We start from the raw sequence: 12409 nt of genomic DNA on the forward strand, positions 1-12409 counted from the left end.
AACCAGACGTCTCCAAAGAGTTCATAATTCAGACATGTGTATCTGATGTTGCGCTCAAGGCTGTCATGTTCCAGGAAAACAATGAGGAGAAACATGTGAAAATATAGTTGAGTAGAAAGCTTTCCCCATGCGAGAAAAGCTTTTCAATTGTAGAGAAAGTATGTCTGACAATCAAATTAGCATTCAAGGATTTGAGATATTACCTGTTGGGCCGGAAATTCAAACTCGTGTAAAATCATGCATTGTTATGGTGGATGTGGCAAGAAAGTGAAACGATACAAGTGTAATTTGCTGGGGTTTGGGTCTGTGGGATTGCAATTTTCATGTGGAGCATAGGTCTGGTAAGATACATGGTTTGTAAGAAAGCATGAGGTAAGGTCCTGGATGAAAGATTTATGTCTAATGTTGAGCATTCCGATACCGCAAGTATCGGGTATCGGCCGATATTCGCGGTATCGGGAATCTCGATACCGAGTTCCGATACTTTCAGTGTATCGGAAACCGGAATCGGAAATTCACATCATGCAAACTCCCGTTTTTTTATGAATCAGCCAATAAGGAATGATTTGAAGTGTGGGCACATCCTGTTCTGCATGGTGGGCATGTAACTACTGGCATGGCTGTGATTGGCTGCTGAAATGATGTCACGACGCCCTTTAAAAGTCACCGCCGCCATTTTGTGCTCACTCTGCTGTGAATTCAGTTAGGGACAGGACGCTGTGTTCTGACTGAGGGCCAGTTTAGAGATTGCAATTTGCTTAATTGTGCTTAATCCAGGCTAAATTAGCAACCACTGTGTGTTCACCTTGCTTTTGCCTTGCAGCGCTGTTCACAGCTGTCTGCAAGGTCTGTGTAAGTGCAGCTCACTCTGTAGTCTGTCCGCAGCCACAGCCGGTTGTGTTCAGCTCAGAGTGCGTCACTGCCTCATACTGCTGAATCCATTGTCCTAAATTGCAATTAGTGCAGCCTGCTGCACCTTTTTTCAATAATATCCTATTAGTGTCTTTCCATACGTATCACGCTAGATTGTGGAAAAACACTATATAGAAAACACTATATAGGATTAGATAGAGGAGCTTTTCTTGGCCTTGCAGTGCCAGTTCCTCAGAATCATTGCTGCAGGAGCCGTCACGGTCTACCTCCACCTTGACCCATGAACGCTTACCTGTTACAACTGATATGAGCACAGCTGTGGCCAAACGTTAACAGGCCATACTTAAATTAATTTCTTTGGGGAATTGAAGCCACACAGCGCAGGAGCTCTGGAATGCCATCAATTCTGAGAGCGACAAGTGGTTTGCACCAGCGAATCTCCAGACAGGCATGGTAGTAACATAGTAACATAGTAACATAGTTAGTAAGGCCGAAAAAAGACATTTGTCCATCCAGTTCAGCCTATATTCCATCATAATAAATCCCCAGATCTACGTCCTTCTACAGAACCTAATAATTGTATGATACAATATTGTTCTGCTCCAGGAAGACATCCAGGCCTCTCTTGAACCCCTCGACTGAGTTCGCCATCACCACCTCCTCAGGCAAGCAATTCCAGATTCTCACTGCCCTAACAGTAAAGAATCCTCTTCTATGTTGGTGGAAAAACCTTCTCTCCTCCAGACGCAAAGAATGCCCCCTTGTGCCCGTCACCTTCCTTGGTATAAACAGATCCTCAGCGAGATATTTGTATTGTCCCCTTATATACTTATACATGGTTATTAGATCGCCCCTCAGTCGTCTTTTTTCTAGACTAAATAATCCTAATTTCGCTAATCTATCTGGGTATTGTAGTTCTCCCATCCCCTTTATTAATTTTGTTGCCCTCCTTTGTACTCTCTCTAGTTCCATTATATCCTTCCTGAGCACCGGTGCCCAAAACTGGACACAGTACTCCATGTGCGGTCTAACTAGGGATTTGTACAGAGGCAGTATAATGCTCTCATCATATGTATCCAGACCTCTTTTAATGCACCCCATGATCCTGTTTGCCTTGGCAGCTGCTGCCTGGCACTGGCTGCTCCAGGTAAGTTTATCATTAACTAGGATCCCCAAGTCCTTCTCCCTGTCAGATTTACCCAGTGGTTTCCCGTTCAGTGTGTAATGGTGATATTGATTCCCTCTTCCCATGTGTATAACCTTACATTTATCATTGTTAAACCTCATCTGCCACCTTTCAGCCCAAGTTTCCAACTTATCCAGATCCATCTGTAGCAGAATACTATCTTCTCTTGTATTAACTGCTTTACATAGTTTTGTATCATCTGCAAATATCGATATTTTACTGTGTAAACCTTCTACCAGATCATTAATGAATATGTTGAAGAGAACAGGTCCCAATACTGACCCCTGCGGTACCCCACTGGTCACAGCGACCCAGTTAGAGACTATACCATTTATAACCACCCTCTGCTTTCTATCACTAAGCCAGTTACTAACCCATTTACACACATTTTCCCCCAGACCAAGCATTCTCATTTTGTGTACCAACCTCTTGTGCGGCACGGTATCAAACGCTTTGGAAAAATCGAGATATACCACGTCCAATGACTCACCGTGGTCCAGCCTATAGCTTACCTCTTCATAAAAACTGATTAGATTGGTTTGACAGGAGCGATTTCTCATAAACCCATGCTGATATGGAGTTAAACAGTTATTCTCATTGAGATAATCCAGAATAACATCCCTCAGAAACCCTTCAAATATTTTACCAACAATAGAGGTTAGACTTACTGGCCTATAATTTCCAGGTTCACTTTTAGAGCCCTTTTTGAATATTGGCACCACATTTGCTATGCGCCAGTCGTGCGGAACAGACCCTGTCGCTATAGAGTCACTAAAAATAAGAAATAATGGTTTATCTATTACATTACTTAGTTCTCTTAGTACTCGTGGGTGTATGCCATCCGGACCCGGAGATTTATCTATTTTAATCTTATTTAGCCGGTTTCGCACCTCTTCTTGGGTTAGATTGGTGACCCTTAATATAGGGTTTTCATTGTTTCTTGGGATTTCACCTAGCATTTCATTTTCCACCGTGAATACCGTGGAGAAGAAGGTGTTTAATATGTTAGCTTTTTCCTCATCATCTACAACCATTCTTTCCTCACTATTTTTTAAGGGGCCTACATTTTCAGTTTTTATTCTTTTACTATTGATATAGTTGAAGAACAGTTTGGGATTAGTTTTACTCTCCTTAGCAATGTGCTTCTCTGTTTCCTTTTTGGCAGCTTTAATTAGTTTTTTAGATAAAGTATTTTTCTCCCTATAGTTTTTTAGAGCTTCAATGGTGCCATCCTGCTTTAGTAGTGCAAATGCTTTCTTTTTACTGTTAATTGCCTGTCTTACTTCTTTGTTTAGCCACATTGGGTTTTTCCTATTTCTAGTCCTTTTATTCCCACAAGGTATAAACCGCTTACACTGCCTATTTAGGATGTTCTTAAACATTTCCCATTTATTATCTGTATTCTTATTTCTGAGGATATTGTCCCAGTCTACCAGATTAAGGGCATCTCTAAGCTGTTCAAACTTTGCCTTCCTAAAGTTCAATGTTTTTGTGACTCCCTGACAAGTCCCCCTAGTGAAAGACAGGTGAAACTGTACAATATTGTGGTCGCTATTTCCTAGATGCCCAACCACCTGCAGATTTGTTATTCTGTCAGGTCTATTAGATAGTATTAGGTCTAAAAGTGCTGCTCCTCTGGTTGGATTCTGCACCAATTGTGAAAGATAATTTTTCTTGGTTATTAGCAGAAACCTGTTGCCTTTATGGGTTTCACAGGTTTCTGTTTCCCAGTTAATATCCGGGTATTTAAAGTCCCCCATAACCAGGACCTCATTATGGGTTGCAGCTTCATCTATCTGCTTTAGAAGTAGACTTTCCATGCTTTCTGTTATATTTGGGGGTTTGTAACAGACCCCAATGAGAATTTTGTTACCATTTTTCCCTCCATGAATTTCAACCCATATGGACTCGACATCCTCATTCCCTTCGCTAATATCCTCCCTTAAAGTGGACTTTAGACAAGACTTTACATAGAGACAAACCCCTCCTCCTCTCCGATTTTTACGATCCTTTCTAAACAGACTGTAACCCTGTAAGTTAACTGCCCAGTCATAGCTTTCATCTAACCATGTCTCGGTTATTCCCACTATGTCAAAGTTACCTGTAGATATTTCTGCTTCTAGTTCTTCCATCTTGTTTGTCAGGCTTCTGGCGTTTGCGAGCATGCAGTTTAGAGGATTTTGTTTTGTTCCAATCTCCTCACTGTGGATTGTTTTAGAAATGTTCTTACCTCCCTTCTGAGTATGTTTTCCTGGGTCGTCTTTGTTCGAGTCTAATGTTTTTCTTCCCGTCCCCTCTTCTTCTAGTTTAACGCCCTCCTGATGAGTGTGTGACAATGGCCGAAATCTGGTGGCAGCTCTGGCCCTTGGCAACCTCACTCACATCCCATGTCTGGCACATGTGCTCAATTTGGTTGTGCAGAGTTTTCTGAGGGACTATCCGGATCTTGATGCACTGCTGCACAAGGTCCGCCTTGAGTGTGCTCACTTGCGGCGTTCCAGCATGGCCAGATCGTGCATTGCAAGTCTGCAGTGCCGATTCCGTATTCCGGAACATCGCATCTTATGTGACCTCCCCACCAGGTGGAATTCCACGTTACATATGTTGGAGCGGTTGTGTGAGCAGCAGCCAGCAGTAATGGAGTACCAGCTGCATCAGGTGCAAAAAAGTCGCAGTGCACGCCGTTCAGACTTCACAACCACTGAGTGGGCCACTATGAAGGACATCTGCCAGGTTTTGCGGGCCGTTGATGAATCCACGCGGATGGCGAGTGCAGATGATGCACTAGTCAGTATGACTGTCCCCCTTATCTGCCTGCTTGAAAGAACCCTGCAAGCGCTAAGGGATGAGGTGGTGGAAGAGGTTGAGGATGAGGAGTCAGAAATGCCATCGGCTTCTGGACAGTCTGCGCGACGTGGTTCCTCACAAAGGAATAGGCAGGGGACCTTTGGTGAGGAGAATGAGGAGGAGTCAATGGAGGAGGAAGACATCTTTCCAGAGGAGGGAATTACACAAATCTCCAGTAGTCAGTATGTAGAGCGAGGGTGGGGTGATGCAGAGCAGGCAGACATCACGCCTCAAGCAGGGGGCAGCGTTTCTTGGCCAGTTGGCAGTCTGCAGCACATGGTTGATTTCATGCTGCAGTTCCCGAGAAACGACTGCCGCATCGCCCACATTCTTACCACGGCTGATTATTGGGTGTACACCCTCCTCGACCCGCGCTACAGGGACAATTTGCAAACCCTCATACCACCGTTGCAGCGGGAGCGTAAAATGCGGCTGTACCAAGACACACTGGTGCAGTTCATCATCTTCTCCAGTCCAATTGAGAGAAGTGCTGCACCTGCTACTGCTAGTGCTTTACAAAGCAGCTCTGTGCGTAGAAGCAGAGGAGGAATCTCTGCACAAAGAGGTAGCAGAAGCAGTGGCCCAGCACAAGCCAAGACCAGTCTGTTCCAACAGTGGCAAAGTTTTGTGTGCCCACCACAAATGTCTACACCATCACTGACGGTGATGGATCCAGTCAGCAGGAGGCCACATTTCCATCAGATGGTGAGAGACTACATGTCTTGCACTCTCAGCGTACTCCCAGACAGTTCTTCCCCCTTCAAGTTTTGGGTCTCTAAGCTGGATACATGGCCAGAGCTTAGCCTGTATGCATTGGAGGTGCTGGCTTGCCCTGCTGCCAGTTTATTATCGGAACGCGTCTTTAGTGCTGCAGGTGGTGTACTAGCAGACCATCGCATGCGACTATCATCCGATAACGTTGACAGGCTTACTTTATTGAAAATGAACAAGGCCTGGATCTCACAGGAATTTGTCACTCCTCTTACCGATTAAATAATTGGTTGCCAACAGTATCCAGGTCTCCAGCTGTGTTCATGTTTCAACCACCTGAACTTTAATCCCTGGGCTCCAACACCGCCAGTTGCTGCCCAGAAGTGCCGGCTGCAAAGACAACACATGACACAGTGTTATTGGGTTTCAGTAACGTCCGCTGATCCCCTGCTGTGTATCCGGCAACGTATCCAGCGATCTCCATGCTGGCACTACAACAGCAATTAAAGCGAACCTGTCCCCCCCCCAGGCATCTGTAACTGAAAGAACCACCTTGTGTAGCACAAATGCTGCACAAGGAACAGGTGGCTCCTTTAGTTGCACTCGCTGCACTTAACACTTATAAAATATGTGTCCCCTCATACCGTGAAACCATCCCGTAGGTGGGACTTTCCTTTGCTATGAGACGTAGCACAGCCGGCATTCATACCCCCATGGTGCCGAGCGCCTCCTCCTCAGCGTTGTTTGCATCTGTCCCAGAGCCTGCCACGGCAGTGATGCCGCACACTCTGAAGAAGGCAGATGGAGAGTAGTGAGAGGCGAAGATTTGGACTGCGCATGCCCAGGAATCCCAGCCCTGCAGTGGGACTAAATCAAAAGACACTGCGAGGCGGTTTGTCGGGCGGTGCGGCCGCACAGGCATAGTTACCATGACACCAAATGATGTTAGAAGACGGGCAGCGCTAACTGCGCATGGCCACGGTTTAACATAACAGCGCGGGCTCCATGACAGATTCAAGCAACACTGATGAGGCGGCGCCCGGCGCCATGGGGGTGTGAATGCCGGCTGTGCTGCGTCTCATCACGACGGAAAGTACCACCTGTGGGACGGTATCACGGTATCAGGGGACACATTTTATAAGTGTTTAGTTCACCGTGTGCAAGGAGCATAATTAACAGAACCATCTTGTCCTTGTGCACCATTAGTTCTGCACAAGTTGGCTCTTTCAGTTGCCAACGCATGGGGGGGTTAAAGGTTCACTTTAAACTAGATCCAATTAGGCCTCGGCCTACACTCTGCTCCTCCTGCTGTACCTGGGCTCTAACACCGCTAGTTGGTGCCTGGAAGTGCTGTTTGCACAGAGCCAAATACCTCGCCAATGTGTTAGTGGGGTTCAGTAACGCCAGCTGCTCCCCTACTGTGTATCCGGCAACGTGTCATGCGACCGCCACGCTGGCACAAAAACAGAAATTCAAATGCCTCCAGTGCAGGCTTCGGCCTACACACTGCTCCACCTGCTGTCCCTGGGCTCCAACAACGCTGGTTGGTGCCCGAAAGTGCTGTTTGCACAGAGCCAAACACCTCGCCAATGTTTTAGTGGGGTTCAGTAATGCCAGCTGCTCCCCTGCTGTGTATCCGGCAGCGTTTCCTGCGACCGCCACGCTGGCACAATAACAGACATTCAAATGCCTCCAGTGCAGGCTTCGGCCTACACAATGTTCCACCTGCTGTCCCTGGGCTCCAACACCGCTGGTTGGTGCCCGGAAGTGCTGTTTGCACAAAGCCAAACACCTCGCCAATGTGTTAGTGGGGTTCAGTAACGCCAGCTGCTCCCCGGCAGTGTATTTGGCAATGTGTCATTCGACCACCACGCTGACACAATAACAGACATTCAAATGCCTCCAGTGCATGCTTCGGCCTACACACTGCTCCTCCTGCTGTCCCTGGGCTCCAACACCACTGGTTGCTGCCCGGAAGTGCTGTTTGCACAGAGCCAAACACCTCGCCAATGTGTTAGTGGGGTTCAGTAACGCCAGCTGCTCCCCTGCTGTGTATCCGGCAAAGTGTCATGTGACCGCTACCCTGGCACAATAACAGGCATTCAAATGCCTCCAGTGCAGGCTTCGGCCTACACACTGCTCCTCCTGCTGTCCCTGGGCTCCAACACCGCAGGTTGGTGCCCGGAAGTGCTGTTTGCTCAGAGCCAAACACCTCGCCAATGTATTAGTTGGGTTCAGTAATGCCAGCTGCTGCCCTGCTGTGTATCCGGCAACGTGTCATACGACCGCCACGCTGGCACAATAACAGCAAATAAAGGGAACCTGTCCTCCCCTCTCAGGCGTTTGTAACTCTAAGAGCCACCTTGAGCAGCAGTAATGCTGCACAAGGAACAGGTCGGTCTTTTAGTTATGCTCCTTGCAGATGCTGCACTTAACACTTATAAAATATGTGTCCCCTCGTAACGTGAAACCGTCCCGGAGGTGGGACTTTCCTTCGCAATGAGACGCAGCACAGCCTGCATTCATACCCCTTTGGCGCCAGGTGCCACCTCCTCAGCGTTGTTTGAATCTGCCACAGAGCCCGCGCTGTTGTGTTAAACCTTGGCCATGCGCAGTTAGCGCTGCACCTCTTCTGACATCTTTTGGTGTCAGGATGACTGCGCCTGTGCGGCCGCGCAGCCAGAGATCCCGCCACGCAGTGTCTTCTCATTTACTCACAGTGCTTTGCTGGTATTTATGGGAATGCGCTGTACATATCTTCGCATCTTTATCATCTCCTTCCGCCTTCCTCTGACTGTGCGGAGTCACGGCCGTGGCATGTGATTTGGGATCAGCTGACGCCGCACACTCTGAGGAAGGTGTAAGAAGATACGTGAGTTGCAAAGACAGGCACTGCGCAAGGCCATGAATCCCAGGTTCACAGTGTCTTCTGATTTACTCACACTGCGGGGCTGGGATTCATGGGAATGCGCTTTGCATATGTTTGCCAATCGCCTCTTTATCATCTCCTTCCTCCTTCCTCTGACTGTGCGGCATCACAGCCATGGCGTGTGATTAGGGATCAGCTGACGCCACACACTCTGAAGAAGGCGGATGTAGAGGAGTGAGAGGCAAAGATATGCACTGCGCATGCCCATGAATCCCAGCCCCACAGTGTGACTAAATCAGAAGCCACTGCGTGGCGGGATCTCGGGCTGCGCATCCGCACAGGCGCAGTCATCCTGACACCAAATGATGTCAGAAGATGGGTAGCGCTAACTGCGCATGGCCAAGGTTTAACACAACAGCGCGAGCTCTGTAACAGATTCAAACAACGCTGAGGAGGCGGCGTCTGGCGCCAAAGGGGTATGAATGACGGCTTTGCTGCGTGTCATTACGAAGGAAAGTCCCACCTCCGCGACGGTTTCACGGTGTCAGGGGACACGTTTTATAAGTGTTTAATTCGGTGTGTGCAAGGAGCATAATTTAAAAGAGCCACCTTTTCCTTGTGCAGCGTTAGTGCTGCACAAGGTGGTTCTTTCAGTTACTAACGCCTGGGGGGTTAAAGATTCCCTTTCATCTTGCTCCAATTAGGCCTCAGCCTACACTCTGTTTGTGATGCAATCCCTGGGCTCCAACACCGGCAGTTGCTGCTCAAAAGTCTCTTTGGCACGGGTACTCCCTCCTGCCCAGCCTGGTTCCAGCACCGTCAGCTGTTTCCGGGTAGTGTCAAGGTCACTTAGACTCCAATACGTTAGCCGACTCCACGGTGCCTCCAGTTTAGGAGCTTCCTATGTGGGCTGCGGGAAGTGGCAATCAAGGCTGCTTCTGTAGTGCCAATAGGACAATCTCCCCCTGTAGGACTGTTGGTGTTCGGTAACTGTGGCAGCCTCGCGGCCTAGCTATTATTTCTTTTCCTGTAGACCTTTTGCTCCACATCCTGGTTCCAGCACCGTCAGCTTGTTCCGGGCAGAGCCTTTGGCTTAGGTGCCTCCTTCTAGGTATCAGAGTTCCGCCAACGTCAGGCAGTCCTTGGTAGTGCTTTGTGGCATGGGAACCTCCTGCTTTGTAACCAGGATCCAGCAGCGTCAACTGGTCCTCGGTCGTGCCATTGGCTCTTGCATACTTGGGCAACGCATCCGGGTTCCAGCACCGTCAGCTGGTCCTCGGTCATGCCATTGGCTCTTCTACCTTCGGGTAGCCATCTGGGTTCCAGTACCATCAGCCGGTTCTTGGCAGTGTCTTTTCATCTTGTACCTTCTGCTCCCCATCCTGGTTCCAGTACCGTCAGATGGTTCCAGGCAGAGCCTTTGGCTTAGGTGCCTCCTTCTGGGTACTTGAGTTCCGCCAACATCAGGTGGTCCTTGATAGTGTTTTGTGGCACAGGTACCTCCTGCTTAGTAACCGGGTTCCAGCACCGTCACCTGGTCCTCGGTCATGCCATTGGCTCTTTTACCTTCTGCTCCCCATCCTGGTTCCAGCACCATCAGCTGGTTTCGGGCAGAGACTTTGGCTTAGGTGCCTCCTTCTGGGTATCTGAGTTCCACCAACGTCAGGTGGTCCTTGGTAGTGCTTTCAGGCACGGGTACCTCCATGCCATTGGCACTTCTACCTTCGGTTAGCCATTGGGGTTCCAGTACCGTCAGCTGGTTCTCGGCAGTTTCTCGGTCTTCTTGAACCTCCTGCTACAGTTCCAAGTTCAAGAGCCTAAGCATGTCGACCCTGAAGACTGAAAAGCAAAAGAAAAAGAAGCTGCAGAACAAAAAGCAAAACATTAAGCATAAGACTAAAAATCAGAGCAAAATATATTATATAAATTATAAGCAGAAGAAGACTAAGCAGTGTATGGGGGTGAGTCCGTTCCTCCTCATGGTGCCCTGGATAAAACCTGCTGCTGCAGGCCAAACTGAACGCGGACAAATCCTGTTTTAAATCTTTTGTGACAGACAGAACGGAAGGTGTAATCTTCAAACTTTGATAGATAACAACTACAGGAATGCCTGTCACACATAAGATTTTGATGAAGAAGAGGAATATGAAGGAGATTATGAAGTTGAATATGAAGAAGAGGAAGAGTTGAATGAGAAGAATATGAAGATTTTTTAAAAAATGAATAATAGGAAGAAGGTGAAGAAGATGAATAAGGTGGAGAAGAATTTGATGAAAAAGATGCTGCTGCTGAGGATGATGAAGAAGAAAGTGTGGTAAAAGTACAAAAATGATGCAGACCATGGAAGTAGAGAAACATAAATATCTGACTAAATCTAACAAATCTAAATATAGTCAAAATCTTTGTCTTAAAAAATGTATAATTCCTGCTATTCCATTTGAATGGGCTAAACCTCTATGCCTTTAATGTCCCCTCCACCTCCTCCGATACATTCAACGTTATTCTTAGTTGTTTTGCTTCATGTGGAATTAGGCTACAAGGAAATAAAGGGTTTATTTTAATTCTGATATTTTGCTCCCATTGACTTGCATTGGTATCGGGTATCGGTATCGGCGAGATCCGATATTTTGCCGGTATCGGCCGATCCAATCCGATAGCGATACTTTCGAATATCGGAAGGTATCGCTCAACACTATTTATGTCACCAAGGTGGTTGACCTCGATAATGCAGTCTGTACCAGAAACATTAGGTTACTAAAATGATTTTAAAATGACTGGATTTTGAGTCTGGGTTTTAGGAGCAACCAAAAGCCTGGGTTGGAAAAGTCTGCGTCTTACCAGCTTATAAACAGCAGCTAGATTAGCTAAGCAGAGCGGAGTTATTAAGAAGTGCAGGAGCTGAATAAAGGTGTGTTTGTTTGGTAAACACGATAAAGCTGCTTGAGCTGTACTGCCTGCAAAACTAAGATTGATGGGGATGCTCCATTTACTTTGTTTTATTGTGCCTGAAGAAAGGACTGTTTATACTAATTATTTGAAATGAAGAAAATATGCTTGTGTTTTGGAGTTGTAATGATAATAATGGACAATAAACTTTAAGCTAATTTGATGTAAAAACACTGTGCCTATGTGTATCCAACATCTAACAAAGAGCTGAAGCCATACACTATGCTGGATATTTCATGTTACTATGATAATATCATATTTATTCTGCAATATGATTTTAATCATTTTGCAATAAAAAATGTGTATAAATGTAACATTAGTGCACATTGTGACACTAGTGCATCTTTAGGTTATGTAAACCTTAGTATGCTATAAGTAATATAGTCTGTTGTATGATAACTAGTGTTGAGCGATACCTTCCGATATCGGAAAGTATCGGTATCGGATTGGATCGGTTGATATTCAAAAAATATCGGATATCGCCGATACCGATACCCGATCCCAATGCAAGTCAAAGGGACCAAAATATCGGAATTAAAATAAACCCTTTCTTTCCTTGTAGGTTCATTCTACATGAAGGAAAACAACTAAGAATAATGTAGGATGTATTTGGTGAGGTGGCTGAGACATTAAAGGCATAGAGGTTTAGCCCAATCAAATAGAATAGCATGATTTTTTTTTTTTTAAAGACGTTCGGAGTGACAAAGATATTGACTATGTAAATTTTTTTTTATTTTGTCCGATATTGATGTTTCACGATTCCACGCCCTTCCCCTTCTTTTTTTTTACTTTTCCCACACTTTCAACTTCATCATCATCAGCATCTTTGACATCAACTTCTTCTTCACCTTATTCATCTTCTTCTTCATCTTCTACCTATTATTTTTTTGGATTACATGCTTCATATTCATTTTATTCAACTATTATTATTCTTCCTTTTCTACTTCTTCATCATATCCTCATTTGTGACAGGCATT

The sequence above is a fragment of the Ranitomeya imitator genome, chromosome 1, assembly GCF_032444005.1.
Source record: "Ranitomeya imitator isolate aRanImi1 chromosome 1, aRanImi1.pri, whole genome shotgun sequence".
Taxonomy (NCBI): domain Eukaryota; kingdom Metazoa; phylum Chordata; class Amphibia; order Anura; family Dendrobatidae; genus Ranitomeya; species Ranitomeya imitator.